Source organism: Monopterus albus, unplaced genomic scaffold, assembly GCF_001952655.1.
Source record: "Monopterus albus unplaced genomic scaffold, M_albus_1.0 scaffold166.1, whole genome shotgun sequence".
NCBI classification, from domain to species: Eukaryota; Metazoa; Chordata; class Actinopteri; order Synbranchiformes; family Synbranchidae; genus Monopterus; species Monopterus albus.
The window spans coordinates 1712678-1723346 of record NW_018128046.1 but is presented as its reverse complement, the minus strand read 5'-3'; the positions used below and the strand labels follow the sequence as shown (position 1 = coordinate 1723346).

Here is a 10669-nt window from a genome sequence, read left to right as displayed (position 1 = left end):
AGTGTAGGGTTAGGCCTAGGGGTTAGGGTTAGGAACTCTTCAACTCTCCCCGTAATCATGTGTTGACTATACGGTTTGGGATAGAGGGTCAAAGGTGAGGGCACGGGCTGATGCTTGTCACTCTGGCTCATGTAATGGTGTGCTGCCCTGGGCTTTGGTGTAGTGATTGTGCTTTCCTGCCTGGTGCTGTTTTATCTTTGTGCTGTGGGTTACGTTTGCTTTGTTGAGTTTGGGTGTTGGTTCAGCTGAGGTTTCCATTTTAGGTTTTGTTACGTTTCGTGACACACCAGGCCATCAGTCGGCTGACCGATGGCCACCAATGGGCCATAGGTGATCATCTGTCAGGGCTCATCTTCCCGATGTGCCCTGCACCATTGCTGCTAGTCAGACCCTTTCTCTTCGGCTGTTTCAGCATATTGAATTGGCAAGAGGAACTATTCCATTTGGCTTTATGCTTAGTGAATAAAGGCGCAAGAAGAGAACGGTTTGGGAAAGCCCCTTTAGCCCGTCGCTGTACTATTCATGACTTCACCCATCTAGTGCTGTTTCTCCTTTGTTTTTCACCTCCATGACCTCCTCTCTTTTTCCAGAATCAAAGGACCTAGGGCAGAGAATGGCAATGTCATTGGCAACTTCTCATCAGACATATTCACAATTACAAGGAACAGCTGTAATGAACGACTGCTACTTTGCTTACAGATTATATTTCCACTAGCGTTTCTTCTTTCCCTTACTGAATGACAAATACAGATACAACCACCTGCTGGTAGGGGGAGTTATTTCTCGCATGCAGGCACAGAACATATGTGCTAGTCAGCTGTTGGCTGAAGTCTCTGCAGTGTGTTCAAGAGATACTTTTTCAACCTAAATGGCCCAGACAAAGGCGGCGTGAGGTGAGGCAATGGCCAGCCTTTATTGCTACTAGTTCTTTGATGTTGGTTAGCTGTGTCTCTGCCCTTAGGGTCAGGATTTAGGGTTAATTGTATTAATTTTTATGTAACCTGTTTTGAGTTTTTACTCAAAAACAAAGTGCCTAATGGCATGACATCTGTCATGTCAGTATCCACTGACCTTTCAGATCAGTGGATACTTTTCTGGCTTATGATTAGTTCCAGTGTATGTCTATGTTCATGGTTTGTGAATCGGTTTTTTATGGGTCTGCACTGTTTTCAGGTTCTGTCCATCCCATTCTCATGAAAGTGATATAGAAATGCTCTGGGGAATTTTCTTCAAATTGGCTCAACAATGACATGATTAGATTTTGGTGGTCAAGGAATTTGACTGGTTGACCAAAGCATATAACTTGAGAAACAGTAATTCTAGTTTTAAAGTGTATCTGTCTCTTTTATACTGTATTACCTGTTGCTCCATGCAGATTAATGTTATTCAAGTTAATTTAACCTGAAATCAAATGTATAAATAAAAGTATATGGTCTTATTCACCAGTGTGCTGTTTCCTTTGTCTTGCAATCTGGAAACCAATTTTTTTTTTTATGACATGCCTACGTAAAATCTGTGTCAAATGAAAACGGAGTGAAAAAGTGATTGTTGCTGTGTGAAAAAGTAGATGTCTGGAAAAAAATATACAGTAGACAGAGGGAGAGGAACAGATGTGTTAGGGATGGATGTGTTTGAGTGTTTACACCCATGTTGGTGGAAGTGGGTCACAGTGACAGATCCACTCACATCAGTCTCCTTCCAGTCTGCATGTTGGATAAAGCACTGTGCTGTAATTCCTCATTCTGACAAAGACAGAGTTAAGACTGTGCAACGTCACACAAAGTACACTGTCTGCAATATTATTAATAGGACAAATAAATGAGGGAAGGGAATTAGTCTGAGCGCTGTGCCTATTTGATGAGACAAATTAGGTTGTCTCAGCTAACAGAAATGATGCACTAGATCCATCAGTGTTCATCAGGGGGATTATGGGAGGTCATGCATTTAAGGGGAGCTGAATGATGGGAGACAGAGGGTTCTTGACCTGGAACAGGTCACATGTCAAACACTGTTCAGACTAATTCAGAGCAAAATACATACTGACTGTAGACTTCAACTGAAATCACCTCCTCATACAATGTGGGTCAGCACAGTGTTTGTGGTTCACATATATGAAACACGTGGCTTCGTGTCTCTATTACAGAAAATCTGTTTGGCAAATACTGAAAGTCCCTCATTCCAGTGGGAAAAGATGTCCTTGAATCTTTTTAAAAGTATAACAGTAGTAACCCTACATAAATGTACCTTTTTTTATACAGGAAAGAAGTGTTACCTGTAAAAGGGTCAAAAATAGTGTACTAGAAGCAACCTTGTCTCTTTGATATTACCTTTGTGCACGACTAAACTGCAACAGCAAATAGGTTTTGTCGGAAACATAATTGTGTCTGAATTGTTTTCTGTTAATTCTATGTCCTAATTTACATACAGTCATTACTTTCTCTAATGACTGTATGTGACTCTTTAAAGTTTTCCACATTTTGTTATGTTTCAGACTCATCTTTAAATAGATTCAATTAGTTTCCTCATTAATCTACACACAATACTCCACAGTTAAAATGGGGTTTTTGGACTGTGGGACAGTCTGAAAACCCTGGTCCTGGTGTGACAGTCCTGTGTTTTCCATGCCTGCTTTTAACATGGACCCAAACCATGTTAAACCGAGCATGGGCAGTGGATTTCTCCGAATCCACTGCCCACTTTTCATTCCAGAAAGAAAGAAAGATCTGTAAAGAGGCAATAGAGAGGGATGGAAACTCAGCAGAGAGAACATGAGTGATTAAGTAGCAGGAAGAAAATGAGGGGAAAAAAAACAAACACTGTGTCAAAAAGATTTATTAGAAGACTCATGGCTCTACTGTAAAAGTATTCAAATCTGCTTGTTAAGGAGAAATGAGGTAAGCTGACCTCTCGAAAAGGAAAAGATACAAACATCATTATTGTAATTTTGTGCTGTTTCACAGAAAAGCAATCGGCTCCATAATCTCCTCTCACTAGTGCTGGTGGAGCTTTGCCTCTTTGGCACACTTATTGCCCTGTGTTCTAATCTGATGGGGCCACCCTACAATCCCACCTGGATTCCTTTTTTTAGAAAGGAAAAACAAAGCAGGCAGGGAGGGGTTTGAATCAAAGCTTCCTGTAACTGGCACATCCTTGACTCCTCAGAGCCACATGTCCATTACTGTTCAAGTTCAAATACTTTCACAGATGTTATCAGCACATGCTGTAGGTAGGAGAGGTGGGTTTTCATCCTGCATACTCCTTAAAATCTCATCCAAGCTCTACTTTAAAACATGAACTGCAACATTAAATGTTTTATAAAAACATCTGTAATTTTTTATGCAACAACAAAAGTAAATTAACCACATCTAGAAGTATTACTTCAATGGTAGACACTTGAAGCATTTTTACATCTTATGGGCGACATGCTGATGGTATCCACCAGTCGGAAGCACAGAAGAGTTTTTTTGGATTAAATATCTTCAACAACATACCAGCTAATCAAAAATTACACATGCCACCTCTATGATAAGGAAGTGCTAGATTCAGGTGTATTTGGTTAATATTGCAAAACAATCGCTGCTGCAGTTAAAAGGAAAGAGTCAACTTCAGTGACTAAGTCAAATAAGTCACATACTTTTTCCCCCCCCCCCCCCCCCCCCGAAAAACCCTTACAGGGTCTAGTATACAATGTACTCTAGTGTGTCAGATTGATATGTATATCAGTAACTGAAGCTACTGCAAATAAAGACAGACTGGAATGTGGTTTAGTCCTATTTAATTTTTTAAATTTTGTAGATAGTAAAAAAAAAAAAAGCATGTCAATCATGATGCTCATATATTCATACAGGAAAGAACATACAAATTTTAGAAAAGGAAACGGAACATGAAAGAACAAATGCAGCATTAAAAAACCCCTAAAGATGCTTTTATAGGGCCAAACAACACAAGGCTGCTGTTAACACAAGCCACAGGCCAGTGGCATTCAACTCTTTGTCCACACACTGACTACCATCTTTCTATTCATCCACAAAAAGACTACAAATAATTGTGTGGCTTGAGTAGTGCTTGAGTGCATAGTGTGTTGAAAAGGGCTGTGCACTGCAGATTCTGCCCTGGATCCATGTTTTCAAAAGCAACTGTAACAAACAACTGCATAACACAGGCCTCATGTGAAAACAGAGAGATTTATTCTTTGGAAAAACAAGAGCAGTACTGAGCATAACTGATGTTAATCTCATGGCTGGTAAAACTGGAAATGTGGTGGGTGGATATGTGGATGCACTGCAGATAAACATTTTCCCAAGATGCTTCAAACATTTTTGGCCAAGCTTGGAATACAGGAGCTGTAGAAGCTGAAAGAAGACAAATCTACAGTCCTTCTAATGGGACAACGAGTGTGCAAACAGCATGTGGCATTTTTAAAGCAATATTTTCCTGTTAGAATTTGGTTGCGAAAATTTGTGCTGATCTGAAATATATTTAAACTTAAGTGGTCTAATTCACTTGAAATTTGCTGTAATATGAAAATTAAAGTTTGTTACTTGTTGGTGAGGCTGTATGTTTTAAAATATTTCCATAACTTGTTTTTCTTGAAAACTGAATAGATTTAAACTGAATTTACACAGGATTCATGTCCACTCCTAAAAAAAAGAAAATTCTGTTTCCTGTTGCCAGAGTCCTCAGGTGAGGATAGTAGTTGTAGTGTAGAACTGCAGTTTGATGCTAGTTGTAGTAATTTAGGGGTTTCCCATAGAAAGCCTTAGATGCAGCACATGAGTTTTTGCCGTGCGCCTAAGTCAAATGAATGACGACATATTGCAGTGAATGAAAAAACAATAGTGAGTGATATATGCTGAAACATAATGGGCAGTTGACCTGATCTCAAAATTAAACATAAGCTGGCAACAGGAATAAACCTGTCAATCAACAATCAGTGTTTGGACCAGTGTTTCTGTGGTTGGTGTGTGGCAGCATGGCTGAGCTAATCAAACAGCAGATTTCTCTGTACCAGCGACTCCGGACAGAGCCATCAATAATCAGTAGTCTCCACAAAGAACACATGAAATAGGCTTCAGCCCTGCTGGGGAGTAATTCTTGTGAATGGTCATAACAGAGATAACAGAAGGTAGCCTGTTTTACAAGTAAAGAAACTGCTAACATAGCTAACATGTAGCTCAATACACCAAGTTACGTTAGCCAAGGAAGCTAGTTAGGCTGAGCTCTTTAGTAGCAAAGATGAATACTATGTATCATTTTCCTTCCACTTCACAATTATGTGATACTTTGTGTTGGTCTATCACATAAAATCCCAATAAAATACATTTTAATCTGTGGTTGTAATGTGGCAAAATGTGGAAAAATTCAAGGGGTATGAATAATTTTGCAAGGCACTGTACAGATGAGAAAATGATTGAAATGTTTAACAGCAATGTTCCTCAAAGAAAATTAGGATTTGGATATGTCACCTTCTACGGTGCAGAACATCATTAAAAGATTCAGGGAATATGGAGGGATTTCAGTGTGTAAAGGGCACAAGCCTAAGCTGGATGACCGTGCTCGCCGATCCCTCAGACACTATTGCATCAAGAATCATTGCTCTTCTTTAAGTGATAAATCCACATAGGCTCAGGATTACTTTGATACACCTGCAATATGCAGTTACATCCATAAATGCTGCTTAAAACTGTACTGTACTGTACTGTGCCAAAAGGAAGCCCTATGTCAACAGTGTCCAGAAGTGCAGCCAGCTGCTTCTTTACTGCTAATGGTTTACAACCTACAAGGCAGTGAGGACATTTTGAACATGTACACCCCAAAGCCTGGATGCATGTCTCACCATGAACATGCCGAAAAAGAGGCAAAGAAACAGTTAAAGACTTGTCATATTTATCTTTGCCTCAGCCTGAACTCAGTGGAGATCAGGAAAAGCTGCCCATTATATTATTCCAAATAAATCATTCCTGAACAAGTAGGATGACATACTTCCTTTGAATAAAGTGCCCTCTGATTAAATTGCCCTTTTGGCAGAATCCCAAGTGACAAATCCTTGGATCTCCCTACAGAGCAGGAGGGACATGTCCTCATTATGACGGGAAGGGAGGATGAAGAGTTTGCGGCTAGTTGGTGACTTCTTTCATAATGCGGGTGTGATGATGATCAAACCCCACATGAGGAGCCAAGATGGGAAATGATACAGTTTTTAGTGGCAAACAAATTTGATGAGAGTTACTGTCTGAGTGAAGCATCTTGATTTAACAGTCACATACACAGTCTCACACTGTGCTACTGCTGTCTGTAATCCTCCTGGAACACAGTTAAAACAGTCTGCCGTGGCCCTTTTAGGTTTATGGAACAAACTATCTGGAGGATTAATGTTCACATGGACAGACTGTAACTCCACAAACAACAACAACAATAAAAATACAGATTAGCAAAAACAAAACAGAACAAAACAAAAGCTGACAAAAACTAGACTAAATAGTAAAGTAGTAATGGCACATTTTTTTCCAGGATTAAAAGAGTTAGAATGCTTCAGAAATTACACGGGATACATCACTCCACAGTTCCTGTCACTGCCATTTTACAACAAAGTTGTCAATCTTCAGAAAAATGAATAATTCCTGGTGATAAAAAAAAAAGAAAAACTGTGCAAATACAAACACAAAGCGCCTCACAAGGAACATTTGAGGGTGAGTCCATAATAATAAATGAGGTACAAGAAATAGAAGAAAGTCATTTGTTATACTATAAGGTACCACCGACACACTATAAACCTCTACAAGCATGTTATAAAAATTAAAGTGGCATCTATAGTGAATGAAACAACAGAATACAACAAAACACTAAACTCCTTACATGTATATAAATATATTAGAAATGATATAGGAACACAGCAGGTTCTACAAGTGATAAAAACCTGAAAAGTGTTTCAAGGTTTTTAGGGGAAAGTACCAAAAATCGCGGATTAGAGTGTGGACTCACCAGCTGAAGCTTTCAGAAGATAACTGAATCAAAGCCTCCACTTTTTTCACATTCATCGTACGTCTCCGAAAGAAGAACACGTTCAACTCTGTCCAGGACAGTTTCCCTCCTCTTCCTCTTCTATCTACGTGCCACCACACTTTTCCATCATCCTTCACATCACAGTGGCGTCATTTACTCTGGCTTCCTTTTAGATAGATAGATAGATAGATACTTTATTGATCCCGAGGGAAATGCCTTTGTCCGACCACTGAACACCTCGGGGATTTGCGGGATAATTGCGCTACCAAAATAACTCAGGTCGACTGAATCTGTGTGGAGACGCCGCTGCGCGCTGACCGCGGTGCTGCTGCTGCTGCGTCCTCCGCTTCTCCATCCCTCCCCTCAGCTGGAACACAAGGAGGTTTAAGGCTGGATTTGTGCCATGTGGTCGAGACGTAATACCTTCAATCCGTATTTAGCGAGTATAGTAACGAAGAATGGGTCTGTTATAGTCCTACAGTACTCTGTTAGCATCTCAAATATAAAAACCGAACCTCATAATTCTGTTCTTTCTCCTATAGTCATCACCAACAAATCTCCACTGCTTTGTTGCATGAAGTACGTGTATGACAGTAAGAGGCAGTAAACTTTTTTCTTTTCTGCTCAATGTGTGTGTGCCTTTGTTTTACTTATGGGGACCGAAACCTGTTAACACACTCACATAGTGGGGACTTAACAATCCTCATGGGGATAGGAGGGTGGACCCCAAATGTATATAGCTTTGTGTATTCAAAAAGGAAAATGCGTAATCAGTAGGAAACCAGGATTAATGAGGTCAGCTGTTTTCACATTACCATATCACCTGCACATAAATACAGTGGAACCTCGGTTTTCGTATGCCCTACTTTTTGTACAATTCAGTTTTGAACGACTTTTTTCGTCAAACGACTTTTTTCAGTTTTCGTACAGTTGATTGGTTGGTTCAGCGTCCTTAGTCCGTACCAAACTCGTCCGCCTGCCCGCCTGACTCGGCCACTCATTTCCCGGAAGAAATGAGTGAAGGGAAGTAACCCCAGATTGGGCCTTGATACATGAAGTCCTTATGGAGGGGGATTCCCCTTCCAAACAATAACCTCTCCTCCTCCCTCTCCCCTCCTTGCGAAAAAGAGTCTTCAATAAAGGTAAAAGTGATGTTATTAAATGTTCATTTATCCACTTCATTAATCATTTATATTTATTTCTCATTGTTTTCTGTATGTAAAAATATAGTTATTCTCTATAAAATGTATTTTTTGTTAATATTTTTTGGTGTCTGGAACAGATTGATTGGATTTACATTATTTTTCATGGGAAATATTGCTTCAGTTTTCGTATGATTCGGTTTTCATCGGACTTTTTTGAATGGATTAATCACAAAAACCGAGGTTCCATTGTATATATATATCTTTAGAAATATATATATAAAAAACACCGAAGACATGTTATAAGAGTTTGTCTTTCACCAGTGCGAGTGAGAGCCCAGCAACAATCCCAGCAGGTTGATGCTGTCAGGTCTCCACGCCTCACCCTCTCTCTCTCTCTCTCGCTTTTTCCCCTCTCCCTCTCTCCCAAAAGGAGCAGTCCCAGGGCGGAGTGCGCAGCTGTTGCTGAACAGCAAACCCAACAACTCACTACTTAAGCCCCAGGCAAAGTCTAGACCTCTGACAGTCCGTTATGTTAATCATATGCACGACACCGTGGCTGTCGTACCTGTTTCTAAGGACTCCGTTCCTTCCCTCGTTTGGCTAAACACTGTCAAGTAAGACTGAACTGTATTATCACATTTGTGGCTCTCTCTGCTGCTGTAACTCTTGTCCTGGGTGCTCCAGCTATCCTCCCTCTTCGGAGATAGCCTGATTGTTTACTTTCACCAATTGTGCCTGCTCTGTACTCACTTGATGAGGCTCCTCTCCCTGAGCATTCTTCGTCTCAGCGATCTCTGATCCGACGCTGTTTTTCCTGCTCCTCCTCCCACAAAGCACATCACGGTTCCTCCTTTCCTGGGCCAGTGTCCACTCCTCTCCAGGGATCATCTCAACAGTTCCACTCCAGCCACAGACCTCACCTCCTCTATCCACCTGTTTCCCTTCCTCTAACCAACTGGACAGAACGACCAGTCTGGGATTCCCACCTACTGTATGCAATACTGAAGTGATTATTCAAATAATTGTTTTCACACTACTATCTAAGTGTTTGCGCTTGAGTCCAGCTATTTTCACTCTCTCTCACCTGCCAGTGAGAGAGCAGGCATAACAGATGCAAGTGGCAGCAGATTTTTGTCAACAACCTAACTGTTACAACATGTCCAGGGTGCTGGAGATGTGCAAATAATAATAACAGGGGTGGCAAATCCCCAAGCTGTCACCTCCGAGGGGATTTGTGTTTTTTTTTTTTATCAGCTGCATTGAGTGAATGCTGGCATTTTTTCAAAGCAGTACATTACTATCACAGCATGACGGGAGAGATGAGCAAATATGCATGGGTCATCCCTGTGAGGGATCATCATGCTCACACAGATTTCACTTGCACACACTGATAAGTGAATGGAGAGCGTACGTATTGCTTATGAGTGCAGTTCTGCATAACAATGCTGGAAAGCAGGAGCTGTCCAGAACAAAGTGATTGCTTCTCATCGCTGCCCCGATGGGCTGTCCTTTCCTCTCTGGTCAGAACAACAAAGATGCTTCCTCCTGCAGGCTGACAACTCGTCAGATTAAAATTGACCTCACATCCCACTAGTTGGTATAAGGTGCTCTCTACCAAGTCTGTTCTGCATGGTTACAGTGAAAACCTGCCATCATAGAGGGGCTTTTTGTAGACAAACTGTCTCCACCCAAAATCATCAAAAATACTAAACAAATTGTAATGTGGGATCAGATATGGAGGGCAGTGTGACCTGTTTCTTGTGTTTTGCTCATACACTCTCAGCTTTGGTGCTGAATATTGGCACAGCTGGCTAAACTGCTTTGGAAACAGTCACTGCTACAACATCCTGCACCGCTCGGTGTGAATGACTTTTTGACTGACAGCATTGTCAGCAGCCAGGCAGGAGAAACAGTCATCATGTGCTAAGATTTAGTGACTGAACAATGGAGAATAAATTGCAGAAATCCTGCACACCACCTTACTTTGTTCTCCAGTTAAGATGTTTTGATCCTACGCACCTGAGCATAGAATTTCTTGTGAAATTACACAATCTTGAAAGTGATGATTGGGAAACGTGTGGGGGAAGACGATATCAGACACTGTTGAATGACCCAACACAAAATTGGTGTGAAGCATACTCCCACCACTTAACGTTAAGCCAATCCTTCCTTAAAACAAAGTCTGGAACCTCAAACTGCCCTTTGAAAAACTGCGGACAGGACAAAATGTTCCCATGTTCCAACTCTTTTCTGTTTTCAAGATACAGTAGAAAACTGAAGTCAGTCCTCACAAGCACAGAAATAAACACAGACCTTACAGTACTTTTATTGCTGTATATGCAGTCTTTTACAATCCTCTAAGAAAATTCCAAACTAGGTGAAATGTTTTGTTTTTAAAACAAACTGTGATGGATTGATCCTGCTGTTGCAAAGTGTTGGTGCTGGTCTTCAGTAAATAGCTCAATGGAGGCAGGTGTGTTCTCTCCTGATAAGTCTCAGAGAGCATTGAAATTGAAGGTGTT

The 10669-nt window shown here is 40.8% G+C and overlaps 1 protein-coding gene across 2 annotated transcripts in view; it reads right to left on the bottom strand.

Moving 5' to 3' along the window:
* Positions 1 to 10669, bottom strand: part of lingo4b (leucine rich repeat and Ig domain containing 4b) — a 27788-nt gene that overhangs the window by 8767 nt on the left and 8352 nt on the right. Inside the window, exon 1 of one of the 2 annotated variants that reach the window (XM_020615513.1) lies at positions 6982 to 7568. The exons of the other annotated variant lie outside the window; for it this stretch is intronic. The gene's annotated coding sequence lies outside the window, so the exon portion shown is untranslated. Of the gene's footprint in view, positions 1 to 6981; positions 7569 to 10669 lie in introns of those variants that run through there. 2 annotated transcript variants of the gene reach the window in all.